A 26,015-nucleotide genomic window follows, 5' to 3' on the forward strand; every position below is an offset into this window, starting at 1 on the left:
TTATTTCACGACGTATGGTCGTAAAGCAATAAAGATCCAGGCTCGGGAAAATGACGGAGCGTTGGAACTATGGAGAATAAATTTGCATATATAATAATCCGCTCGCTAATTGTGTTTCTGTTTTCCTTTGCTAAGGCAGAAACAAAAGAATAATCACAGAATCTCAGTGGGGCTTTGAAAATATCCAGGATTTTATACGTGAAGAATGGATGTATCGCATTACGGTAGTCACCCTATGTGTAAAATTGGTGGCACATACTTGGCACTTCTTAATGTTAATAATAAGGCGATCCTTTTGTAGTTCATGAGTGTGATGATTGGGTGTTCATACGATTGTGTGAGATGTGCCACCCTTAAACCTTGTTACGACGCGGGCACATTACCCTTCTGACGTGAACTTCAAGGATCAATCTAATGCTTTTGTTTATAGACTGAGTTAGTTACTTGGCTTCACCGTTTCGTTTTTCGGTACCGCTTTTTTTGGCTGTACGTTGCACGCCCGGGTACTGTGATGTTGTCCGACTGTGTAATGTGTTTTTGTTTTTGTTCTTTTGTGAGTCGGAGTCTCGCTCTGTCGCCAGGCAGGAGTGCAGTGGTGCGATCTCGGCTCACTGCAACCTCCACTTCCTAGGTTCGAGAGATTCTCCCACCTCAGCCTCCCGAGTAGCTGGGGCTATAGGCGCGCGCCACCACGCCCAGCTAATTTTTGTATTTTGAGTAGAGACGGGGTTTCCCAATATTGGCCAGGATGGTCTCGATTTATTGACCTCGTGATCCGCCAGCCTCGGCCTCCCAAAGGGCTGGGATTACAGGCGTGAGCCACCGCGCCTGGCCTGTGCAGTGCTTTTTAATGGCTTTAATTTTTTAGGTTTGGGGGATATCTGCGCAGGTTTGTTACCTGGATATATTGTGTGATGCTGGGATTTGGAGTGCAGCTTACCCCGTTTTCATTGCCCCCTGTAGTAGACCAGTGTCTGTTGTTGCCACTTTTATGTCCACGTGTTCCTAATGTTTAGCTCCCACTTAGTGACTATTTGGTTTTTCTGTTCAATGCAATACTTTAGCTGGTTTCTGGACCTAGCGTTTTAAAACCTGTAGCCACAAGCGTTTGAAAATTCAAATTCTAGCGTCAAGGTAGAAGCCCCCAGCTGGCGTCTGGGGCAGCCCCGAGGGAGGTGGGTCGTCGGGTTGGCGGATCCGGCTTGGGCCCGCCCCGCCAGTGTCGGCGCCGGGTGCGCAGGGACAGCAGAGCGCAGTCTTGGGCATGGGCCGCAGGCGGCGCCCAGAAAGGGCCAAGGGAGCCGGAGGCTGCAGGTTCGGGCCCCGGCGGGTGTAGGAACCAGCCGTGTTTGCTTGGGTTTTGAGAAGGCGCGAGTGTGCGACCGCCCTGTGTTAGGTCCCGCACGCCGCGTCGGCATTGCTTGTTCCCTCTTCGTGCGCTTTCCTTTAGGGTGGAATTGCGTCCGATTGGCCTTCAGTTCCCGAAGGGCTGCTTACATTTAGGAACTTGTGACTCTCATACCTTCCACGGTTTCGCAGAAGCCCGAGGAGGCAAACTTCATTTGTGCCACTGCACAGGCGGGAGCTTGCGACCCTGGGAGGGGTGGCGCGAGAGAGACGTCTCGCCCGCTGCTCGGAGAGGTACTCTCATTCAGCCTGTAAGGCGTCAGCCGCGCCTCCAGGGTCCCAGGAGTCCAGAGAAAGCCCTTCGGGGTCTTCTGACCTGGGGTAGGGTGAGGGGCGTGTGTGTGCGCAGGGGCGAGGGAGGGGTGACGTGTCAGGTGTCCTTTGTCCTCGCGAGTAGGCGGTTATGGGGCAGAGGGACATACAGTACTTTCGTCCCACCTTGGGGAGGGCACCAGCTTCTTGGTGCACTACTTGCAACTGTCCCATCTGTGGTGTCTTGCTGCCTACTCGCCTGTCCTTCTTTCCATTTTGCTGTCTGACCTTGGGCAAAAGTTCGGTAACCTCTCCGTGCCTTCATTTCTTTTTATTTTTTATTTAATTAAAAAATATTTTTTTAGAGACAGGGTCTTGCTCTGTTACCCAGGCAGAAGTGCAGTGGCGTCATCATATCTCACTGCAGCCTCAGAGTCCTGGGTTCAAGCGATCCTCCCGCCTCAGTCTCCCAGTAACTGGGACCACAGGTGCGCCCTACCACACCCTGCTAATATTTTCTAATTTTTTTGTAGAAATGGGGTCTCACTGTATTACCCAGGCTGATCTCGAGCTCCTGGCCTCAGGCGATCCTCCCTCCTTGGCCTCCTAAAGCTCTGAGATTACAGGTGTGAACCACCCACCTCACTGGTGCCTTAATTTTTTTTTCTTTTTCTTTTATCCTTCCTTCCTTCCTTCTTTCTTTTTCTTTCTTTTCTTTGTTGTCTCCCTCTGTCGCCCAGGCTGGAGTGCAGTGGTGCGATCTTGGCTTATAGCAACCTCTGCCTCCCAGGTTCAAGCGATTCTCATGCCTCAGCCTCCCGATTAACTGGGACTACAGGCACCCACCACACCCAGCTAATTTTGTATTTTTACTAGACACGGAGTTTCACCATGTTGGCCAGGTTGGTCTCAAAGTCCTGACCTCAAGTTATCCACCTGCCTTGGCTTCCCAAAGTGCTGCGATTACAGGCGTGAGCCACCTTGCCCAGCCACCTTAATTTCTTTATCGGAAAAATGCAGGTAGTAATAATTCATACCACTTAGGAGTGTTGTGAGAAAGGAATTTTATGTAAACTGCTTAGAACAATATCTGGTCAGCAGAAAGTTCTACATAGGTGTTGGCTCATGTTAAACCACAGCTCCTGTGTTGTTACATTTCCTCTTTCCAGGGTAATTTTGTGGTTAGGACCCTCCCTGTCGGCCTCTTTCATTCAGCTTTCCCTTCTCTGACCAATTGGTGGCACTCATGATTTTCTAAGCAATTTCAACCACTGGTAACCATCTCCTCCCAAGGGGCCTCTCCTGTTTGCAGGCCCAAGTGGAAGCAAGATGCCAATAAATACAGTTATTGTGTCCCTCCTGTGTGCAAGCGTCTCTTCCCTGATCCATGTGCCCCTTGTGCTAAGTGGACCCAAGCTATTACTTCTTATAAGGAAAGCACTTGTATTGTGGAGATCTCCCCATCTGCACTTCTGAGTTTCCTGAAGCCAGAGACCACGTCTTTATTCCCAGTGCCTGGCACAGTTTGGTCATGCAATAAATGTTTGTTGAGCCCACATGTCCATCCACAGAGGACTGGCTGAGTAAGCTATGTACATCCACACAATGCAGTTTTATGCTGCTGTACAGAGGAAAGAGAACCATCTCTGTGAACTGCCTTGGAAATCTAGGATGTATTGTTAAGAGAAAAAAGCAGGACAGAGACCATGTATGTGTTGCCTTTATTTTTATTTTTCCTCCTTTTCACACGTGTTGAAATGCTGCCTTTCTTGTAAGAAAGATGGGAAAATAGAAATAATGATGTGTGCATTTGCTTACATGTTAAAGAAGCAATAGAGTATAAATTATAAACTAATAAAAATGGTTACATGTAAGAAAAGAACGGAGTGAAGGAAATAAGAATGGAAGCTAGATTTCTCTGTATACACTGTTTAATAGCTTCAACTTTGGATTCATGTAAATGTTTTACTTTTTTATTTTTTTTAGACAGAGCCTCACTCCAGCCCAGGCTGGAGTGCAATTGTGTGATCTCGGCTCACTGCAGCCTCTGCCACCCCGGGTTCAAGTGATTTTCCTGCCTCAGCTCCCAAGTAGCTGGGATTACAGGCGCCTGCCGCCACATCCGGCTGATTTTTGTATTTTTAGTAGAGATGGGGTTTTACCATGTTGGCCAGGCTGGTCTGCAGCTCATAACCTCACGTGATCTGCCTGCCTTGGCCTCCCAAAGTGCTGGAATTACAGGCGTGAGCCACTGCGCCCGGACACACAATTTTTTTTTTTTTTTTGAAACAACAAAAGCAGAGATGTATTGAAAATGAAAGTATACTCCTCAGGGCAAGAGTGGGCCAAAGCAAGCGACTCAAGGGCCTACATAACTATTTTTTAAAAGAAAATAACAAAGCATTTCCTAAAAGAAAAGAAATAAAGTGTACATTGAGTCACTGGCATAACCACACAAATTAACTGTAAAACTCGTTAATTTGACTCTATATCCTTAGTGTGACAAAGCCTAAAAACAGAAAAAAACTGCATTTAATAATGGTATACTAATGGTAATACTAATATTGTTTTTCAGGTGTGTTTTTGGTTTGTTTGTTTTTTGAGACAGAGTCTCCCTCTTTTGCCCAAGCTGGAGTGCAGTGGTGCGATCTCAGCTCAGTGCAACCTCTGCCTCCTGGGCTCAAGCGATTCTCCTGCCTCAGCCTCCCGAGGAGCTGGGATTACAGGCATCTGCCACCTTGCCCAGCTAATTTTGTATTTTTACTAGAGATGGGGTTTCACCACGTTGGCCAGGCTGGTCTCGAACTCCTTACCTCAGGCGATCCACCTGCCTCGGCCTCCCAAAGTGCTCGACCCACCGCGCCTGGCCTGTTTAGGTGTTATTACATGTATTTTGTATAACTTATATATGTATATAAAATAACAAGTAACAATATTGTTAGAAACCCAGATTTTCAGTTAAAGATAAAAGAGATACTAGTATCAAATCAATTAAGTTAGCTATAAATTCTGTAATCTGATTGAGTCACATATTTGATTAAACAAATCTGTAATCTGAAATTAGAATTGGCAATGTTGGTATGAATTTATATATACATATATACACATATACATACACACACACACACACACACACACACATATGTATATATATCCCGGTTGTGCCCACTGAAAGGCCAAGAAGAATGACAGTCTACTGGCTGTGAGCACCCTGGATGTCCAAATTCGTAGTTTAAATGCCATTTCCCACTAAAAGGAACCAGTGAGGCTTTAGGAAATGATTGATTTCAGAACTAGGGCAGGAATTGCACAAGGTGGGCCTGTGGCATTTTGTTATGCCTGAAAGCAAGGTAGCTATTAAATGCTGCTGAGGTGATGTGAAAAAAAAAAACAAAAAACCCAAGGCCCTATAGCTCAGGGATTACAGCACTGGTCTTGTAAAGGAGTGATGACTGTAATGAATTAAAACAAATATATACAAATCCATGAGTTCATAATGATACTAAAAAAAAAATCACCAATCATTCACCTTTGGATCACTTAAGAAAACAAATGTTTATTTTGCGAATTGATATATAAAGGAAAAAAATCAAGCATTTATTCTTCTGTCTATTTGAGGGTACCCAAATCATTTGTAAGGGTTGTAAATGCAACAAAATGGTAGAATTAGAAAGTCACTATTCACACCTCCTAATGAAACATTGAGACAAGGCAACTATCATCCATTGTGATTACAATTATGAGGTGAAGGTTGAAGGGGAACTTTAGAACTGAACTACTGATTTATCGACCATCACTAAAAGCAAGGCAGCCAGGCACCTCTTAATGGAATAAGGTAGAAAGTACACCACCTATGAAATATTCTTGCCCAAAAATGGACCCTAAATCTAATCAAATTTTTAGGTCTACTACCAAATGACAAGAAACATGGAGGGCAAAGAAACAAAAGACACCAAGAAATTCCATTGATATATTCAAGGAAAAATAAATAAATAAATTAATTAATTAATTTTTTAAAGACACCAAGATGATATAATCAGTCAAGCCAAGGATGAGAACTGATACAGATTAAAAGTTCTAAGATATCATCAACTAACAATGTTGCATATTTTTTTCCTTTCTTTCTTTCTTTCTTCCTTCCTTCCTTCCCTCTTCTTTCTTTGTTTTTTTTCAAAGGCAAGGTCTAGCTTTCTTGCCGTGTCAACCTCCCAAAGTGCTGAGATTACAGGCATGAGCCACCGTGCCCTACCAGATCTTATTTTCTTTCTTTCTTTTCTTTTTTTTTTTTTTTTTTTTTTTTTTTTTTTTTTTTTTTTTTTTTTTTTTTTTTTTTTAGATAGAGTTTCGTTCTTGTTGCCCAGGCTGGAGTGCAACAGCGTGATCTCAGCCCACTGCAACCTCCACCTCCCTGGTTCAAGTGATTCTCCTGCCTCAGCCTCCCGAGTAGCTGGCATTACAGTCATGCGCCACCACGCCTGGCTAATTTTGCATTTTTAGTAGAGACAGAGTTTTTCCATGTTGGTCAGGCTGGTCTCGAACTCCCAGCCTCAGGTGATCCACCCACCTTGGCCTCCCAAAGTGTTGGGATTACAGGTGTGAGCCACCGTGCCCAGCCTTTTTTTTTTTTGGAAACAGAGTCTTGCTCTGTTGCCCAGGCTGGAATGCGGTGGCGTGATCTCGGCTCACTGCAACCTCCACCTCCTGGGTTCAAGCAATTCTCCTGCCTCAGCCTCCCAAGTAGCTGGGATTATAGGCATGTGCCACCCCACCTGGCTAATTTTTGTATTTTTAGTAGAGATGGGTTTTTGCCATGTTGGCCAGGCTGGTCTCAAACTCCTGACCTCAGGTGGTCCGCACGCCTTGGCCTTCCAAAGTGCTAGGATTATAGGTGCGAACCACTGCGCCCGGCCCAGATCTTATTTTCAGTAAATAAATTATAGGCCAGGTGCAGTGGCTCATGCTTGAGCTCTTGTAGACCAGGCTGGGCAACAAGTGAGACCCTGTCTCCACAAAAAAATAAAAAGTAAACCCACCCAAACTGTAAAAAGACATATTTAAGACAATCAGGAAAACGTGAATATAGATTAGTTCTTAGGGTGTTCATATAATTTGTCATGTAAGCAGAATACGTTGAGAGTTCAAGGAGGCTGTATTAACAGTTGTGCTGGGACAAAGGTATAAACTGGATTTGTCCCAGGCAAACATGATTATCCTAGTATTACACAATGTTGTGGAATCATTGTTAATTTTTAAAATTGATAATGTTAGCACATTTATGTTTTTTTTGAAAGCTATTAGAAAAGCAGTTCTGAAAGGTTTTAGTCTCAGGATCCTTTACACGCTTAAAAATTATTGAGTCATACTCATTAGGATGGCTAGAATGAAAAACACTGAAAATAAGTTTTGGCAAGGATGTAGAGAAATTGGAAGATAAATTGGAATGCTCATACGTTGCTGATTAAAATGTAAAATGGTGCAGCTGCTATGTAAAACAGTTTGACAGTTTCTTAGAAAGTTAAACATAGAGTTAGCCATAGGACCCAGCAATTCTATTCCTAGATATATTGCCAAGAGAACTAAAAACATGTATTCATACAAAAACTTGGCTACAAATGTTCGTAGCTGCATTATTTGTAATATCCAGTGGAAACAACCCAAAAGTCAACTGATGATTGGGTAAACAAAATGTGGTATGTACATACAATGGAATATTATTTAGCTATAAAAAGGAATGAAGTTCTGATACATACTACAACATGGGATGGACCTTAAAGACATTATGCTAAGTGAAAGAAGCCAGAAACAAAAGGCTGCATATTGTATGATTCCATTTATCTGAAATGCCCAGAATAGGTAAATCTGTAGAGTCAAAAACTACATTAGTGGTTGCCAGGACATAATGGGAGGGGACATTTAGAAGTGACTAATAGGCTGGTGTGGTGGCTCATGCCTGTAATCCCAGCACTTTTGGAGGCCGAGGCAGGAGGATCACAAGGTCAGGAGTTCGAGACCAGGCTGGCTAATATGGTAAAACCCTGTCTGTACTAAAAATACAAAAATTAGCTGGGCATGGTGGCAGGCGCCTGTAGTCCCATCTACTCGGGAGGCTGAGGCAGGAGAATCGCTTGAACCCGGGAGGCAGAGGTTGCAGTGAGCCGAGATCGCACCACTGCATTCCAGCCTGGGAGGCAGAGTGAGACTCCATCTCAGAAAAAAAAAAGAAGGGACTGAAATGGATATAGGGTTTTCTTTTGGGGTGATAAAAAGGTTTTGGAGTTAGCTAGTGGCAGTGGCTGCCCAACCTTACAAATATACCAAAACCTACTGAAGTGTACACTTTATTTTTTGTTTTTTTGAGGCAGAGCCTCACTCTGTCGCCTAGGCTGGAGTGCAGTGGTGCAATCTTGGCTCACTGCAACCTCTGTTGAGTTCAAGCAATTCTCCTGCTTCAGTGTCCTGAGCAGCTGGGATTACAGGCGTGTGCCACCACACCCGGCTAATTTTTGTATTTTTTAGTAGAGATAAGGTTTTGTCATATTGGCCAGGCTGGTTTCAAACTCAGAGCCTCAAGTGATCTGCCCACCTTGGCCTCCCAAAGTGCTGGGATTATAGGTGTGAGCCAGCATGCCCAACCATGAGGTGTATATTTTATTTATTTTTTTGTGTTTCTTGTTTTTTGTTTCTGAGGTGTACATTTTAAAATAGTGAAGCTGCTGGTCATGGCAGTGCTTGCCTATAATCCCAGCAACTCAGGAGGCTGAGGCAGGAGGATTGCTTGAACCCAGGAGTTTGAGGCTGCAGTGAGCCATGATTGCACCATTGTACTCCAGCCTGGGAGACAGAGTGAGACCCCAACTCTAAAATAATTAAAAATAAATACTACTCGGGAGGCTGAGGCAGGAGAATGGCATGAACCCAGGAGGCGGAGCTTGCAGTGAGCCGAGAGAGCGCCACTGCAGTCTGGCCTGGGCGAAAGAGCGAGACTCCATCTCAAAAAAATAAATAAATAAAAATAAAAATAATAAAAATAAAAATAAATAAATAAAATTGTGAATCTAGTGGTTTACGAATTAAATCTCAAAAATATTTTAGAAGTATTGGCCGGGTGCGGTGGCTCATGCCTGTAATCCCAGCACTTTTTTGGGAGGCTGAGGTGGGCGGATCACCTGAGGTTGGGAGTTCGAGACCAGCCTGACCAACATGGTGAAACCCCATCTCTACTAAAAAAATACAAAATTAGCTGGGTGTGGTGATTCATGCCTGTAATCCCAGGTATTCGGGAGGCTGAGGCAAGAGAATCACTTGAACCTGGGAGGCAGAGGTTACAGTGAGCCAAGATCAAGCCATTGCACTCCAGCCTGGGCAAGAAGAGCAAAACTTCGTCTCAAAAAAAAAAAAAAAAAAAAAAAAAAAAAAAAAAAATATATATATATATATATATAAGAAGTATTAAGGACCCCAAAGAGCTTTCCTTTATGTTTGATGCATAAATATTCAGATAAATGGATTATTTTCTAACATTAGAAATTAAAACTGAAAAAATTTTTAAAATACTCATTTGATTTTTAAAAACAGCTCTGGTGTGTTGGCTCATGCCTGTAATCCCAGCACTTTGAGAGGCCGTGGTGGGTGGATCACCTGAGGTCAGGAGTTTAAGATCAGCGTGGCCAACATAGCGAAACCTCATCTCTACTAAAAATTAGCTGGGCGTGGTGGCAAGCACCTGTAGTCCCAGTTTCTTGGGAGGCTGAGACAAGAGAATTGCTTTAACCTAGGAGGCGAAGGTTGCAGTGAGCCGAGATTGTGCTACTGCACTCTAGCCTAGGTGACAGAGCAAGATTCCATCTCAAGAAAAAAAAAATTAAAATTTAAAAAACATAGTAATAATAAACATATTACATGTTAAGGACTTATTTTTACGAAAATAAGTATATTTTTCAAACAGCATCATGATGAATGACATTGTTTTACACTTTTGTCAATAGATTTGTAAATCTGTATAAAATAAATTTGTAAACTCTGTCATATCTAGTTTAATAGGAGACAGCTGGATTTTCAGATCTGTGGCTGCATTCAATCTGTTGGAAAATTCTGCTGTACACGAGATAATGAGAACAAAAAGATAAACAAAATATTAATATTGTTATAAAAATAGTTTTGACTTAGCAGGCTGCCTGACAGGGCCTTGGTAAGTCCCAGGAATCCAGACCACACTTTGTGAAGTATTATTAGAAACACACATAAGTATTAATTGTTGAAATGATGCAATGTCTGGGATTTGCTTTAAAATTCCCAACACTGGGCAGTAGACACTAAGCAGACCAGATTCCACTTGCTAGTGGGCATTGCTCAGCTTCCTCTGTGACTATGTCTGACAAGTCCAATATGGATGAGATCGAGAAATTCAATAAGTCAAAACTGAAGAAGACAGAAATGCAAGAGAAAAATCCACTGCCTTCCAAGTAATGGATCGAACAGGAGAAGCAAGCAGGCTTCGTAATGAGGCGTGCATCGCCAATATGCACTGTTCATTCCACAAAGCATTGCTTTCTATTTTACTTCTTTTAGCTGTTTAACTTTGAAGGATGCAAAGAGGTTAAATCAAGTTTAAATGACTGTGCTGCCCCTTTCACATCAAAGAACTGCTGATGATGATGGCTGTGCCAGCCTCTCTTATCTGCTTGTCTGGCTGGCAGGGAAGGAAAGAACTTGCATGTTGGTGAAGGAAGAAGTGTGGTAGGATGGCAGTGAAATCTAGAATAAAACTAAGCTGGCCCAAAGCATCCTGCAGGCTGTAAAATGCAGTTTAATCAGAGTGCCATTTTTTTTGGTTATTGTTCAAATAATTTTAATTATGGGAATGCATAATTTTTTTTTTTTGAGATAGAGTTTCTCTCTTGTTGCCCAGGCTGGAGTGCAATGGTGCAATCTCAGCTCACTGCAACCCCGCCTCCCAGGTTCAAGCAATTCTCCTGCCTCAGCCTCCCGAGTAGCTGGGATTACAGGTGACTGCCACCATGCCCAGCTAATTTTTTTGTTTTGTTTTGTATTTTTAGTAGAGATGGGGGTTTCACCATGTTGGCCAAGCTAGTCTTGAACTCCTGACCTCAGGTAATCCGCCTGCCTTGGCCTCTCAAAGTGCTGGGATTACAGGCATGAGCCACCGCACCTGGTTCAATTTTTAAAATAAGCAAATAAAAAGTTTTAAAACTTAAAAAATAAAATTCTCCATGACAGGGGATGGTGGTGAAGGAGTGGTCAAAAGCTAGATGAAAAAGATTATCAACATCTTGACAACTGTAGAAGCTGGGTGATGGATCACAGATGTCCTCTATGTTAATCTCACTTCTTTAGTGTAACTCTGAAATTGCCCATAATAAAAATTGTTGTTATTAGCTGGGCTAATTACAGTGGCTCATGCCTTAAGCCCAGCACTTTAGGAAGCTGAGGTGGGAGGATCACTTGAGCTCAGGAGTTTGAGACCAGCCTGGGCAACATAGTGAGACCTCATCCCTACTAAGAATAAAAAAATTAGCTGGGTGTTAGTGGCACATGCCTGTGGTCCCAGCTACTTGGGAGGCTGTGGCGGGAGGATCGCTTGAGCCAAGGAGGTCAAGGCTGCAATGAGCTGTAATAATACCACTGCACTCCAGCCTGGGTGACAGAGCAGGTTGCTGTTTCAAAACAAAACAAAACAAAAACAAAAAAATTGTTATTGCTCTTATTTCAATCAATGCTTATTTAGCAGAGCAAAAGACCTGGATTTAGTTGGTAGGAGGAAAAACCAAGTTAGGGACTGGATATGTAAAGATGCAAAGATGAATTACATACAGTTCCTGCATTCGACAGGTTTTCATCTGACGAGGGGAAACAATGATACATAGCTGGATAGAACTATAAGGAAGACATCTGATAAAGAACCCATCATATTTAATGAGCACCAGGCACTCTGCTGAGGGGCTTACATGCACTTCCTCCTCAAGGCAACTCTCTCAGACTGGCATTATTATCTCCATCTTGCAGAGGAGGAAACTGAAGCTCTGAGAAGTTGAGTAACTTGCCCAAGATCTCACAGCAGAAAGTAGTAGAGCTGCAACTTAAACTTCAGATTGTTGACTCCAAAGCCTGTGCTTTTCATGGCTCCACCCTTTCTTTCTAAACCTTTCAGTTACACAATCCTGGAACATCACTCTCACTGTGTACCATGTAAATGGCACTCATCAGAGACCCAGCTGGTGACCTAAAGGAGCCCACAGTCTTTAGAGAACAAAAAATATTATCAGCCAGGTTGGTCTTTACACTGTAGCTATGTCCTCACTCAATCCTCACAATTTAAACTCATGGAGTAGGGGCTAGGCGGGGTGGCTCACACCTATAATCCCAGCACTTTGGGAGACCGAGACAGGCGGATTGCTTGAGGTCAGGAGTTCAAGACCAGCTTGGCCAACATGGTGAAACCCTGTCACTACTAAAAATATAAAAATTAGCCGGGCTTGGTGGCAGGCACCTGTAGTCCCAGCTACTTGGGAGGCTGAGGCAGGAGAACTGCTTGAACCTGGGAGGCGGTGGTTGCTGTGAGCCAAGATCACACCACTGCACACCAGCCTGGGCAACAGAGTGAGGCTCTGTCTCAAAAAAATAAAAATAAAAATTCATGGAGTAGGCATTTCTGTTCAAGTTTGACTTTCTTTTCTTGACTCTCTTCCTCAAGGTTTTGGAAAGCAACATCTCTTAAAAAGAATAAATTCAATGGCAACTCTCCTGTAACTAGCAAATGCAAATAACCATATATAAGGATATGGATTCAAGACCATAAAGATAAAGAAGTAGGTTTATCACATCACTATTCATAATGCAGAAACGTGAAAACAGTGAAAGCTTGCTCATCAATGGCACATCCACACTGGGGAATTCTCCAGCCATTTTTTTTTTTTTTTTTAAGAATGACATGGAGCTAAGCCAGATGTCAAGGAGAGGTTTCCATAAGGTATTGTTAAATGGTGAATTTAAGATTTAACAGGCCAGGTGTGGTGGCTCACTCCTGTAATTCCAGCATTTTGGGAGGCCGAGGTGGGTGGATCATTTGAGGTCAGGAGTTCAAGACCAGCCTGGCCAACATGGTGAAACCCCATCTCTACTAAAAACACAAAAATTAGCCGTGTGTGTTGGTACACACCTGTAATCCCAGCTGCTCGGGAGGCTGAGGCACAAGAGTCACTTGAACCTGGGAGGCAGAGGTTGCAGTGAGCTAATATTGTGCCACTGCACTCCAGCCTGGGCAACAGAGTGAGACTCTGTCTCAAAATAAATAAATAAATAAATAATAAATAATAAGAAAGATACCGTGAGTGCTTGTTTACAAAACTATGATTTAAGAAGTGACTGCTCGGCCGGGTGCAGTGGCTCACGCCTCTAATCCCAGCATTTTGGGAGGCCAAGGCGGGTGGATCTCCTGAGGTCAGGAGTTTGAGACCAGCCTGGCCAAAATGGCAAAACACTGTCTTTACCAAAAATACAAAAAATTAACTGGGCATGGTGGCATGCACCTATAATCCCAGCTACCTGGGAGGCTGAGGTAGGAGGATCACTGGAGACTGAGAGACGGAGGTTGCAGTGAACTGAGATCACACCACTGCACTCCAGCCTGGGTAACAGAGCCAGACTCTGTCCCCTCTCTCCCCGCAAAAAACAAGTGAATGCTCTGTATGTGTAGACTCATATGTACGTGTAGGTATAAGATTACCTGAGTAAAGAGAAAATATGGGAGGATACCTCCCAGGTTCTCGGTGTGGATGGGTGACCTTGGGCAAATGGTGTTGACATAGGGGAAGGAAGGAGGAGAGGAAGATGGGGGGCTCAGCAAAACAAAAGGAAAGAAAAAAAAGCACTTTTTTTTTCTTTACAAAGCATATATGTTACTATATTTATGTAGTTAAGTAAAATTATGTATGAATGTGATTATGTTAAAGAGATTACATTTTAAAGTATTTCCTTTAAAAAGAAATGGAAGACTGAAATAAATTCCTGGGAATTGATGACTAAATGGTAAGCAATACCTCTTAGCTTTCCAAAGACCATATGATCAACAATTTTAGATGAAGATTTCTTCATAAGGATAAACAAAAGTGAGAGAAAGTAAAAAAGGAAGTATTTGCTCCCCTTCATTCTAAGAGTAACAAACTAATGGAATTGAATCATGACAAATATACCAACCACAGCTTTCAAGGTTCATGTGGTCTAAACGTGGTTAATAACAGGAGTTTGAAACACTTTGTAAGGGCTGGCCACGGTGCCTCATGCCTGTAATCCCAGCACTTTGGGAGGCCAAGGGGGACCGATCATGAGGTCAGGAGTTCGAGACCAGCCTGACCAACATGGTGAAACCCCATCTCTATTAAAAATACAAAAATTAGCCAGGCATGGTGGTGCACGCCTGTAATCCCAGCTACTTGGGAGGCTGAGGCAGGAGAATCACTTGAATCCAGGAGGTGGAGGTTGCAGTGAGCCGAGATTGTGCCATTGCACTCCAGCCTGGGCAGCAGAGTGAGACTCAGTCTCAAAAAATAAAAAAATAAAGAAACACACTGTAAGATAATTACTGCTTGCAGCAGAGCTATTTTTCTGATTATAGGCCAAATGGAAAAATAATATTACAATATTTATCATCCTTGAATGCCTGCTAAGAATCAGGGAACCACTATATTCTTTTGCATATGAGGCTACAAAATTTTTTAAAATAAAAATTTAATATATATATTTTTCTGTAGAGGTGGGGTTTCACTATGTTGCCCAGACTGGTCTCAAACTTCTGGGCTCAAGGGAGCTGCCTGCCTCAGCCTCCCAAAGTGCTGAGATTACAGGCGTGAGCCACTGTGCTCAGCCTACAAAATTTTTAACGTGGATTATGAAGGCTAGTTTAGGCTCAGGGATATACTAAAAATTTTAAAGAATATTCTAATATACTAAACATTTTATTTTATTTTTATTTATGTATATATTTATTTTTTATTTTTTATTTTTTATTTTTTTTGAGACAAAGTCTCGCTCTGTCACCAGGCCCGAGGGCAGTGGCGTGATCTCGGCTCACTGCAACCTCTGCCTCCCAGGTTCAAGCAATTCTTCTGCCTCAGCCTCCCGAGTAGCTGGGATTACAGGTGCACGCCACCACACCCAGCTAATTTTTGTATTTTTAGTGGAGACGAGGTTTCACCATGTTGGCCAGGATGGTCTCGATCTCTTGACCTCATGATCCACCTGCCTCGGCCTCCCAAATTGTTGGGATTATTTTATGTTTTTAAATTTGTAGAACAAGCACCAAGTGAAACCAAAATATTTTCAAACAATGTAAAGACAGCTATATAAACAAAAAAATCTTGTAAATATGAAATAGCCATCAAAGTAACAGAAGTCATATCCATGTTGAACGCTTGACTCCACGTGTCTGCTTTGACTGTGATACAAACCCATCACATTACTAATGTTCCCTTACTTCTTCTACAACAATGATAAGATTGCTTAGCTTCCTTTTCCCTTTTCTTTCTTTTCTTTTGTTTGTTTGTTTTTTTTTTTTTTGGAAACAGAGTCTCACTCTGTGGCCCAGGCTGGAGTGCAGTGGCATGATCTCGGCTCACTGCAACCTCCACCTCCTGGGTTCAAGCGATTCTCATGCCTCAGCCTCCCTAGAGGCTGGGATTAACAGGCACATACCACCATGCCCAGCTAATTTTTTGCATTTTTAGTAGAGATGGGGTTTCGTCATGTTGGCCAGGCTGGTCTCCAACTCCTGGCCTCAACAGAGCTGCCCACTTTGGCCTCCCAAAGTGCTGGGTTGGCAGGCGTGAGCCACCACGCCCAGCTAGCTTCCTTTTCATTCCACGTTTTCAGTTTAATATTTGTACAAGTATTTAGCCGGGCACGGTGGCTCACTCCTGTAATCCTAGCACTTTAGGAGGCCAGGCAGGTGGATCATGAGGTTAGGAGTTCGAGGCCAACATTGGTGAAACACTCTGTAATCCCAGCACTTTGGGAGGCCAAGGCAGGAGAATCCCTTGAGCCTGGGAGTTCAAGACCAGCCTGGGTAATGTAGTGAGACCCTGTCTCTGTTTTTAAAACAATTTAAAAAATAAACATTCCAGGATAACTCTAATTTCCAAAAAAAAAAAAAAAAGAAAACTAAAACTTAGGAAACATGATCAAAAAATAAAAAATGTTAAAAAGAGGAGTAGATAATTGGGGACAACAGGTGTGGATTTGTTGTGGTTTTTTGGTTTGTTTTTTTAGAGGGTCTTACTCTGTCACCCAGGCTGGAGTGCAGTGGCATGCCTATGGCTCCCTGCAGCCTTTAACTCCGGGTCTCCAGTGATCCTCCCACCTCAGCCTACCAAGTAGCTGGGACTACAGGTGTGCAGCACCATGCACAGTGAATATTTTTTACTTTGTAGAGATGGGGTCTCCCTAATTGCCAGGTTGGTCTTGAACTCCTGGGTTCAAACAATCCTTCTCCTTTGGCCTCCCAGAGCACTGTGATTATAGGCATGAGCTGCTGAGCCCAGCCTGTTTTTGTTTTAAGACATTTTGCTGAGCAGAGAAATAGCAATTGCTGGAGAGAAATATGGCATATAGAACATTTCAACAATGAAATTGAACATTTTGGAGCACTAAAGTAAAAAAGTGTGATCTTATCCTTTGGGTAAGATGTTCTTAGATAATATATTACCTACCCTAATCAAAAATACTTAAAAAATATATATATATATATATTTTTTTTTTTAGACAGAATTTCGCTTTTGTTGCCCAGGCTGTAGTGCAATGGCACAATCTTGGCTTACTGCAACCTCCATCTCCTGGGTTCAAGCAATTCTCCCGCCTCAGCCTCCCAAGTAGCTGGGATTACAGGCACACACTACCATGCCCGGCTATTTTTTGTATTTTTAGTAGAGATGGGGTTTCACCATATTGACCAGGCTAGCCTCGAACTCCTGACCTCAGGTGATTCTCCCGCCTCGGCCTCCCAAAGTGCTGGGATTACAGGCATGAGCCACCGTGCCCAGGTATTTATTTTTTGAGGTAGAGTTTCACTCTGTTGCCCAGGCTGGAGTACAGTGGCACAATATCTGCTCACTGCAATCTTCACTTCCTGGGTTCAAACAATTTTCACACTTCAGCCTCCCGAGTAACTGGAACTACAGGCATGTGCCACCACTCCTGACTACTTTTTTATATTTTTAGTAGAGACAGGGTTTCACTATCTTGGCCAGCCTGGCCACAAGTGATCCGCCTGTCTTGGCCTCCCAAAGCGCTGGGATTACAGGTGCTCTTGATGTTATTTTTAATTTGTTCCTCTATCTAACCCATTTCCTGTAAAGGGGTGGTTGGATCTAGAGATAAAATGAAATTTAGGATCAGCCTTGGGGGTGGGGCTGTATACTTCTTACTGTATCGCAGGAGGCATGTGATGTCTGATTGTCCCACTTTTACTAATGATAAGACAGATTGATCTGTTACAAAAGTTTCCATCAATCTTTCCCCTGGTGGCTACAGGAGCCATGAATAATCACTGCTTAATTTTATTACTTCATTAGAGTTACAAAATGGCAATTTCCTAATTCTGTTACTTCCTTTTGCATCTTTACCTGGAACTCTGCTTTAAATAGAACTTTCCCCCAGCAACCAGTTATCTGATCACCCTGAATACAATTTGCACAGGAAAAGCAGGATAAATGCTTGATTTTTTCCTTTCATTAACCAGTTTTTAGAATAATGAATTTAGTGCCTTAGCGACCTTCAATGAATACCTGATATTTGGTTGTTGTTCTTGCTAGTTTTTATTTTATTTTATTTATTTTTATTTTTGTGGAGACAAGATCTCACTATGTTGCCCAGACTGGTCTACTAACTCCTGGGCTCAAGCAATCCTCCCACTTCAGCCTCCCAAAATGCTGGGATTTGGGAGGCAAGAGCCATTAACACCCAGCCTGTTCTTACTAGTTTTATATGATCTTAAGGAATTTTATACATGTAATGAGTTTTATTCCATTGTAATTATTTTTGTTATACTCAAATCGTCCCATCTTTTGCCAATGGGGGTCTTTTCATTTTGGCTTCTGTGTCCTATTAACATGACCCAGTAGTAGTGGATTGCTTCCTTCCTTTCTAGAATGGCAAGATTGAAGCAACCATGTCTTCAAGGAGCCCTAATTCCTAGTAAGGGGAAAGGCTATTTACGAGCTACAATTTGAAGAGTGAGATGACATTGCTCTTGAATTCACATTGATTTTAGTTTTCTAGGTCTCGGTGGATGACACATCTAGGAAATATATGCTCTTTAAAAGCAGGAAAAAATCATAAATTTGTATCAATATTTCCAATTCAGATTTAAGATTTCAGGCTTATACTTCTTTAAAATGAGGCTTGTATCTCTCCTCTCTTTTACTGCCCAGGCTGGAGGGCAATGGCACAATCTCGGCTCACTGAAAACTGTGCCTCCCAGGTTCAAGCTATTCTCTTGCCTCAGCCTCCCGAGTAGCTGGGATTACAGGCACGTGCCACCATGCCCAGCTAATATTTTTTGTATTTTTAGTAGAGATGGGGTTTCACCATGTTGGCCAGGATGGTCTCCATCTCTTGACCTTGTGATCCGCCCACTTTGGCCTCCCAAAGTGCTGGGATTACAGGCGTGAGCCACCGCGCCCGGCCAAAAATCTTGATTCATAATAACATTAATGTAATTACTTATTTGCTTTATTCTAAAATATACACATAAAGGTATTAAAATAGCAATATTGTTATTACTAAACATAAGATTACCTGGGCGTGGTGGCTCATGTCTGTAATCCCAGTATTTTGGGAGGCTGAGGTGGGCAGATTACCTGAGGTCAGGAGTTAAGAGACCAGCCTGGCAAACATTGGTGGAACCCCACCTGTACGAAAAATACAAAAATTAGCCAGGTATGATGGCATGTGCCTGTAGTCCCAGCTACTTGGGAGGCTGAGGCAGGAGAATCAGTTGAACCCAGGAGGCAGAGGTTGCAGTGAGCCAAGATCACACCACTGCACTCCAGCCTGGGTGACAGAAAGAGATTCCGTCTGAAAGAAAAAAGGAAGGAAAGAAAGAAAGAGAGAGAGAAAGAAAGAGAGAGAAGGAAAGAGAGAGAGAAAGAGAGAGAGAGAAGGAAAGAGAGAAGGAAAGAGAGAAGGAAAGAAGGAAGGAAGGAAGGAAGGAAGGAAGGAAGGAAGGAAGGAAAGAAAGAGAGAAAGAAAGAACCATAAGATTATTGAATATAATTTAAGACTTCTTTGCTATTTGTTTTTGTCTTTAGGGTATACCGAGTAAATAATTGCAATCAGCTGGGCATGGTGGCTCACTCCTGTAATCCCAGCACTTTGGAAGTTCAAGGCAGGAAGATTGCTTGAGGCCAGGTGTTTTAGACCAGCCTGAACAACATAGCTAGACCACCCCCACCGTCTCTACAGAAAGTAAAATTAGCCAAGTAAGATGGCACATGCCTATAGTCCCAGCTACTTGGGAGGTTGAGGCAGGAGGATCACTTGAGCCCAGGAGGTTGAGGCTGCTTGAGCCATGACTGGGCCACTGCACTCCAGCCTGAGTGACAGAGCGAGACCCTGTCTTAAATAACAATAATTTCAATCAAATGCTATGTTTCAAGTCACTTGAAATAGGCTTCTTTTCTATATAGCTGTGATATTCATTTTAGATGTCGACTCAACTGGGTCAAGGAATACCCAGATAGCCGGTAAAGCATTATTTCTGGTTATGTCTGTGAGGATGTTTCTGGAAGAGATTGGCATTTGAATCAGTGATTGAGTAAGGAAGAGCTGCCTGATGTGGGCAGGCATCATCTAATTTGTTGAGGGCCTGGATAGAATAACAAGACAGAGGAAAGTCTAATTCACTCTGTCTTCTGGAGCTGGGACACCCATTTTCTCCTGCCGTTGGACATATGAACTCTAGCTTCTCAGGCCTTCAGACTCTGGGACTTACACCAGGGGCCCACAGGTTCTCAGGCCTTCGGACTCAGACTGAATTATGCCACTAGCTTCCCTGGTTCTCCAGCTTGCAGATGGTATATCATGGGGCTTCTCAGCCTCCATAGTCATGTGAACCAGTTCCCTTAATAAATACCCTCTTATCTACCTATCTGGAAAATTCTGACTTATACAATGGCTATGTGAGGGACTTGATATACGTTTATATGCATTTTTGTTTCTTTTCCATTTTCTAGGAATGGCTTGTCTCTTCTCATATATTATTATTTTTCTTTGTAGAGATGGGGTCTTGCTGTGTTGCCCAGGCTGATCTTGAATTCCTGGTCTCAAGTGATCCTCCTGCCTCAGCCTCCTAAAGTGCTGAGATTACAGGCATGAGCCAGTGTATCCTGCACATTCACTGTTCAACACACTCAATTTTTCCTTCACCCCATGAATCCAGCAAAACTGCTTTTGCTCAGGCGCCCAATAGCCTCCTCATTGCCAAATTCAGTGGAATGAAGTGGTATGCTCTCGACTCACTGCAACCTCTGCCTCCTGGGTTCAAGCACTTCTTGTGCGTCAGCCTCCCAAGTAGCTGGGATTACAGGTGTACACCACACACCTGGCTAATTTTTGTATTTTTAGTAGACATGGGGTTTCACCATGTTGGCTAGGCTGGTTTCGAACTCCTGACCTGAGGTGATCATCCTACCCGGGCCTTCCAAAGTGCTGGGATTACAAGCATGAGATAACGTGCCCGCCCTGCCCAGCTCATTCTTTTTTTTTTTTTTTTTTTTTTTTTTTCCTGAAACAAAGTCTTACTTTGTTACAGTAGGTAGCTGGTCAGGCATGAGCAGGGCAGGAGAGGGCTCCACCCAACACGCACAAATATCAAGAATGTCAGGCAACCATCAGGTGATGATCAGGCAGTTGTTAACTGTCTTTCTGAAATAATAACTGGTCACAGCCAGTGTCAGGGAAAGGCAGTGTCCTAATACATGGAAAACACCTGAAATGTGATCAGTGGCTTCTTGAGAAGACCTCAAGGGTTGGGGAAGTGGGTTCAGGAATGTGCCTGCAGACAGCCCACCCCAAGGGAAGAATCAGGGGAGAAGTAACAAGACCCAGAAGCATGCCAGCTTATAAAACCCTAAGTCAAAGGGTCAAACCGCACACTTGTCTTTCAAGTCACACACTTGGTCCTCGTCCAAGTGTATGTTCTTTCCTTCCTTTTATTCATGCTCTAAAGCTTTTCAATAAACTTTCACTCCTGCTCTAAAACTTGCCTTGGTTTCTCCTTCTGCCTTAGGTCCCTCGGTTGAATTCTTTCTTCTGAGGAAGCAAGATTTGAGGTTGCTGCAGACCCCTACAAATTGGCCTTGTCTAACATATTTTGGTGCCATGTGACTCGGATACCTTCCACCAGTAACAACTCTGTTGTCCAAGCTAGAGTGCAGTGGCGTAACCATGGCTCACTGCAGCCTTAACCTCCTGGGCTCACGCAATCCTCCTGCCTTAGCCTCCTGGGTAGCTAGGACTATAGGCACACGGCCCAATGCCTGGCTAATTTTTTTGTATTATTATGTATATATATATTTTTTGTAGAGATGGGGTTTCGCCATGTTGCCCAGGCTGGTCTTGAACTTCTGGCCTCAAGCAATCCTTCTGCCTCAGCCTTCCAAAGTGCTGGGATCACAGGCATTAGCCACCATGCCCGGCCTCTTTTCCATTCTTGTACACAATTCTATTTCCAATAAAAAGTTAACCCGGATAATGTCACTTTTCTGCTTCAGTCCTATTATCATAAGTTAGAATTTCCTAACATGGCTACTAGGCCCTCCCTGATCTGCTCCTGTGTCTCTTTGACCTCATTTGTACCTCCCTTCCCCATCTCTCACTAAGCTTAATTACATGGGATGTGTTCACCAACAGCCCAAGCTCTATTCTGTCTTAATTTCTTTTCTTTTCTTTTCTTTTTTTTTTTTTGTGAGATGAAGTTTTGCTCTTGTTGCCCAGAATGGAGTGCAATGGTGCGATCTTGGCTCACTGCAACCTCTGCCTCCCAGGTTCAAGTGATTCTCCTGCCTCAGCCTCCCAAGTAGCTGGGACTACAGGTGCCCGCCACCACGCCTGGCTAATTTTTTTTGTATTTTTAATAGAGATGGGGTTTTGCCATGCTGGCCAGGCTGGTCTCGAACTCCTGACCTCAGGTGATCCGCCCACTGGCCTCCCAAAGTGCTGGGATTACAGGCGTGAGCCACCACCCCCAGCCCTCAATTTCTTACATACACTCTTCTGTCTGGCCTTTCCCTACCTCTTGTCATTCTTGTGCTCTGAGCTTAAATGTCTCTTGCTCAGAAAGACCTTCCTTGTCCATCCCTCTCCTCTGCTTTTACGAAGGTGGTCACTGGATACCTTACAATGGTTGGTCCATGTATTAAATATATGAGTATGCTTGTTTAGGCTTCATCTCCCCCATTAGACTGTAAACATCTTGGGAGTAGGAGCCATTTTGGTCTTGCTCATTGGCACAATGATTGGCATGTAGTAGGCACTCAATATGTGTTGGCTGTTTAGTAAGTCTGAGAAGTTTGACTCTAAGTACAATCATCCACATCAGACTTCTCTACAAGTTGTATATTCAGTGGGCATCAGCTCTGCCCAGTGAAAGAAAGCAAACCCGGAATGCAGTGCTTGTGACTTCGTACAGGCTCAGTAAGGGACAGCTATATTAATTGGGATAATGGTAGGGGAGGGATACACACAAAGTCCTTATTTCTTACAGACTTTTCACTTAGTCCCCTTGTTCAGTTGCATGGCTTCCTATGACTTTATTTATTTTTATTTTATTTTATTGATTCATTTTTTTTTGAGATGGAGTCTCGCTTTGTCACCCAGGCTGGAGTGCAGTGGCGCAATCTCGGCTCACTGCAACCTCTGCCTCCCAAATTCAGGTGATTCTCCTGCCTCAGCCTCCTAAGTAGCTGGGACTACAGGTGCATGCCACCATGCCCAGCTAGTTTTTGTATTTTCAGTAGAGATGGGGTTTCACCATGTTGGCCAGGATGGTCTCGATCTCCTGACCTTGTGATCCACCCGTCTCAGCCTCCCAAGGTGCTGAGACTACAGGTGTGAACCACTGCGCCCTGCCACCTGTGACTTTACAAACAAAAATAGCTTATAATTAGCATGACTTCAAGTCTTTCATATACACTTTTTAATGTACTCTTCTTAATCACACTCTGAGGCAGTTACTATATCTCCATTTTGCAGAGGAGAAAAAGGAGGCTTAGAGAGATTAAGGAACTAGGCTGAGGTCTCCCAGCTAATTAGAGGCAGAGCTGGGTTTAAAACCCATTCTTTGAATTCCAGGGCTAGCTTTGTTTATTCCACACTACAGATAAATCTCATAATGAGGCGTGGAAGGGAAAGATCCCATGTTTTCCCAAAACACAGCCACATTTCATCACTGACTCTTGCCAGTGAACCTTTTGTTCCTCAAATACTAGGAACAAAAATCATTCATTTGGAACTGCTCTTTCTTCCTCTGTACGTGCTTCATGCATTTCTCTTTGTAAACAAGACTTTAAATAAATTACTTCCAGGCCAGGAGCAAGGGCTTATGCCTGTAATCCCAGCAATCTAGAAGTCCAAGGCAGGAGCATCACTTGAGGCCAGGAGTTTGACACCAGCCTGGGCAAAAAATCAAGACCCCCATCTCTACTAAAAAATAATAAGAAGAAAACCAAAGAAATCACTTCTAATTGTTTTATTCTATAGGCACATCTCACTCAAATAAAAATTCATTTATATACAGATCTTAGTGTTTTAAAGTCTATAAATTAAGTAAAAATCTCCTTAAGTCTCATTTTAGAGAGTGTTTTAGTTGTAAAAAGGCTCGACATAGACTTCTTTAGATAATGAAAACCCCTGGCATGTTTCGGGCAATTATTCAATTCAATGTGCACAGCTTTCAGAACACAGAACGCAGAGATGCCTGGAATTAATGGTCTGGCAGCAAGTCTGTTTCTCATGTTTTCCCATCTGAATGTATAAATTTTTAATCTTACAAACCTGTCATGAGTGTGTTGGATTACCGTCGTTGCTCTATTGTCAGCATATAAAGAGACGTGGCTTCTTGGCAGAATGATTAAGTTAAGGATATTGCATTCTAACCACAAGGAAACACAGATCTCCTCCTTGTCAGCATTCTTCCTTTCAAAAAGGTTGCTTAAAGTGGTGCTTAAAAGATAATTCTATCCTAAAACAGTGACTTAGGAAAACAAAAAAAAAGAGAAATAAAGATAATTCTAGCTTACTAAATTTAGGTTGTGGAAAAAGTCCAAAATGAGAATGTTCACTGGGTAATTGTGCAAGAAATGTTCATATGTGTGATAAGGGGAGGGTATTCTACCCACCTGATGCTTGCCTCTGCCCCCCAACCTCTCTTCTGTTTTGCCTCGACGTACAACATACAATTTATCAAGGTTAAAAGTTAAATGAGGGCCAGGTGTGGTGACTCACACTAGTAATCCCAGCACTTTGGGAGGCCGAGGCAGGTGAATTGCTTGAGCCCAGCCTGGGCGACATGGCAAGACCCTGTCTCTATAAAAAATAAAAAAAAATTAGCTGGGTGTGTACAAACCTGTAGTCCCAGCTACTTGGGAGGCTGAGGTGTGAGGATCACCAGAGCCCAGAAGGTCGAGGCTGCAGTGAGCCATGACTGTGCCACTGCACTCCAGAGCCTGCGTGACAGAGTGAGACCCTATGTTACTCTGTTCTCATGCTGCTTTGAAGAAATACCCGAGACTGTGTTATTTATAAAGGAAAGAGGTTTAATTGACTCACAGTTCTGCACTGCTGGGGAGGCCTCAGGAAACTTAGAATCATGGCAAGAGGCAAAGGAGAAGCAGGCACCTTCTTCACAGGACAGCAGGACGGACAGAGTGAGTGCAAGCATGGGAAACGCCAGAAGCTTAAACAACCATCAGATCTCGTGAGACTCACTATCAAGAGAACAGCACGGGGGAACCACCTCCATGATCCAATTACCTCCACTTGGTCCTGCCCTTGACACTTGGGGATTATGGGGATTATAGGGGTTACAATTTAAGATGAGATTTTAGGTGGGGGAGCAGCCAAACCATATCAGGTCGTGTCTCAAAAAAAAAAAAAAAAAAAAAAAAAAGCTAAGTGAGGCGGCAGTCAACTCTTTGCCACTGCCATCACATTTTAAATATGAAATGGGCTGTGTGTGGTGGCTCACGACTATAATCCCAGCACTTTGGGAGGCCAAGATGGGTGGATCACCTGAGGTCAGGAGTTCGAGACCAGCCTGGCCAACATGATGAAACCCTGTCTCTACTAAAAAATACAAAAATCAGCTGGGTGTGGTGGCAGGTGCCTGTAATCCCAGCTATTCAGGAGGCTGTGGTAGGAGAATCGCTTGAATCCAAGAGGCGGAGGTTGCAGTGAGCTGAGATCGCGCCATTGTACTCCAGCCTGGGTGACAAAAGTGAAACTCCGTCCCCACCATGCCAAATAAATAAATAAATACATAAATATGAAATGATTTCATACCTGAGTTATTCCTTTTTTTTTTTCTTTTGAGACAGGGTCTCACTCTTTTGCCCAGGCTGGAGTGCAGTGGTATGATCATAGCTCACTTGTAGGCTCAACCTCCTGAGCTAAATCAGTTCTCCCATCTCAGCCTCCTGTGTAGCTGGGTCCATGGGCCCACCACACCCAGCTCACCTTTGTTTAAATTTTGTGCAGGCATGGGGGTCTCACTATGTTGCTCAGGCTGGTCTCAAACTCCTGGGCTCAGGTGATCCTCCCACCTTGGCCTCCAAAAATGCTGGGATTACAGTCAGGAGCCACCACACCCGGCCACATACCTGAGTTATTCCTGAAACCACCCTGAAGTCAGAGCTACTCTTCAAAAATCTGTCAGCAACTTCTCTGCTCATCTTCATATTCAAGGCGGATTTCTAGTCATCCTCAGTTAATTCACAAAGAGAGAAGCTAGCACCACAAGTTACTATAAGAAGCTTACTGGTATCTGCTTTGAAATGCATTTTTTTTTTTTTTCTGACAGGGTCTCGCACTTTCACCCAGTGTCTGGGCCTTTGACACTTCAGTAAGCTTCCTGCACTCCACATTAGGCATGAAGGGTGACAGATAGGGGCAGGGGCCAGAAAAGGTGCCCGGGAGACCAGCAGCTTAGTGGTTAAATGGTGTGTACAGAAGGATGGCTGGGCAGTGTTGATCTGTGTGACTGTGAGGTACATGAATATTTATGGAAAGAAAGACAGCATTGCAGACAGGGTATGGATTTCCCATGATCTCAGAAGGTTGATAGCTCAGCA

The 26,015-nt window shown here is 43.4% G+C and overlaps 1 non-coding gene and 1 pseudogene across 1 annotated transcript; both read left to right on the top strand.

Annotated features, from left to right (window-relative positions):
- The first annotated feature begins 289 nt into the window (after window positions 1-289).
- Window positions 290-393, top strand: LOC115836521. The gene has a single exon (XR_004031593.1). It is a non-coding gene; the product is annotated as a small nucleolar RNA U13 (small nucleolar RNA).
- A 9,165-nt stretch (window positions 394-9,558) lies between these two features.
- LOC100597663 lies at window positions 9,559-10,308 on the top strand (annotated as a pseudogene).
- Window positions 10,309-26,015: the final 15,707 nt, after the last annotated feature.

Source organism: Nomascus leucogenys, chromosome 8 (assembly GCF_006542625.1).
Source record: "Nomascus leucogenys isolate Asia chromosome 8, Asia_NLE_v1, whole genome shotgun sequence".
Lineage (NCBI taxonomy): Eukaryota > Metazoa > Chordata > Mammalia > Primates > Hylobatidae > Nomascus > Nomascus leucogenys.